Source organism: Anopheles ziemanni, assembly GCF_943734765.1.
Source record: "Anopheles ziemanni chromosome X unlocalized genomic scaffold, idAnoZiCoDA_A2_x.2 X_unloc_27, whole genome shotgun sequence".
Classification (NCBI taxonomy): domain Eukaryota; kingdom Metazoa; phylum Arthropoda; class Insecta; order Diptera; family Culicidae; genus Anopheles; species Anopheles ziemanni.
In genome coordinates, this window is record NW_026689793.1 from 329829 (window position 1) to 331337 (window position 1509).

Consider the following 1509-nt stretch of genomic DNA (forward strand, 5'->3'; position numbering starts at 1 on the left):
TTTCTATGAAAAGTGTGTTCCTCCCCTGGTCCACGCTGCTTCGGCAGTCCTGGGTAAGATAGTTAGTTCTAGCTTGCCCTATGTGGAAGAGGACACGTAGACTTACTGTGGTGTGAAGTATAAAGTTCAGTTCTCCCCTGGTCCACGCCGCTTCGGCCGTCCTGGGTAAAATGGATTCATCCAGCTTGCCCTATGTGGAATGAGGACACTTTATGCTTCGTCTCTAAGCGGCGGCTTGCTCCTCCCTACGGGGAACGGGTATACGCGCACAGCGGCGGCTTACGTTATGGCAGTCATGGATGCCTTACGTTTCCATGAAAAGTGTGTTCCTCCCCTGGTCCACGCTGCTTCGGCAGTCCTGGGTAAGATAGTTAGTTCTAGCTTGCCCTATGTGGAAGAGGACACGTAGACTTACTGTGGTGTGAAGTATAAGGTTCAGTTCTCCCCTGGTCCACGCCGCTTCGGCCGTCCTGGGTAAAATGGATTCATCCAGCTTGCCCTATGTGGAATGAGGACACTTTATGCTTCGTCTCTAAGCGGCGGCTTGCTCCTCCCTACGGGGAACGGGTATACGCGCACAGCGGCGGCTTACGCAAGTTAGTCACCCTCGGCAGTGGATCACTCGGCTCATGGATCGATGAAGACCGCAGCTAACTGCGCGTCATAATGTGAACTGCAGGACACATGAACATTGATAAGTTGAACGCATATTGCACGTCGTGGGAACCTACCATGATGTACAGATGACTGAGCGCTTATATTTGAGAAATGTATCGCATACATTTAACTACGCCGTGACACCCGTCACGAGACGTGCACCATGATGTTAACTAGGGTCGCGACGACCCGCTAGCATTAAAGAACCCGTGGTTTACAATATACTGGCATTGGAATTCGAAGTATTTAGAGCGTCCGTGTTCCCGCGTGAGGCGGAAGTACGAGGAGAAGGCGTGCTTGTGGTGTCTGTGGTGGTGTTTACTGATGTCTAGCTTCAGCTTATTTATTTATTTAAATAGAAGCGAAGATGTCAAAGTAGCGTCGAAGCAGCAGCGGTAGCACAAATGATTCAAGTATGGAAGTTGACCAAAGGAACACAAACAAACTAGCGTATGGGCAATGGAAGGTATCAGTGAGTTAAACCACACGCGGGCTAACAGCCCGTTAACCGAGTCCAACGGTACATATTGGACATTGAAACAAAGTAGTCGCAAGCCAGATGTGACGATAACAACCGCAAGGTACATAAGCCTCAGTTCATGTGTGACAACCCCCTGAATTTAAGCATATTAATAAGGGGAGGAAAAGAAACCAACCGGGATTCCCTGAGTAGCTGCGAGCGAAACGGGAGAAGCTCAGCACGTAGGGGTGGCGGCCTGTCCGTCTATCCGATTCCGTGTACTGGTGCGTCTCACTATCCGTCATCTTAGCGCTTTTCAAGTCCAACTTGAATGTGGCTCAGAACCCATAGAGGGTGATAGGCCCGTAGAACAGCGCCCGTTGGATGATGGA

At 50.4% G+C, this 1509-nt stretch overlaps 1 non-coding gene across 1 annotated transcript; it reads left to right on the forward strand.

Moving 5' to 3' along the window:
* The first annotated feature begins 602 nt into the window (after positions 1–602).
* On the forward strand, positions 603–757 carry LOC131292045 (5.8S ribosomal RNA). Its single transcript, XR_009189766.1, has one exon. It is a non-coding gene; the product is annotated as a 5.8S ribosomal RNA (ribosomal RNA).
* The last annotated feature ends 752 nt before the right edge of the window (positions 758–1509 follow it).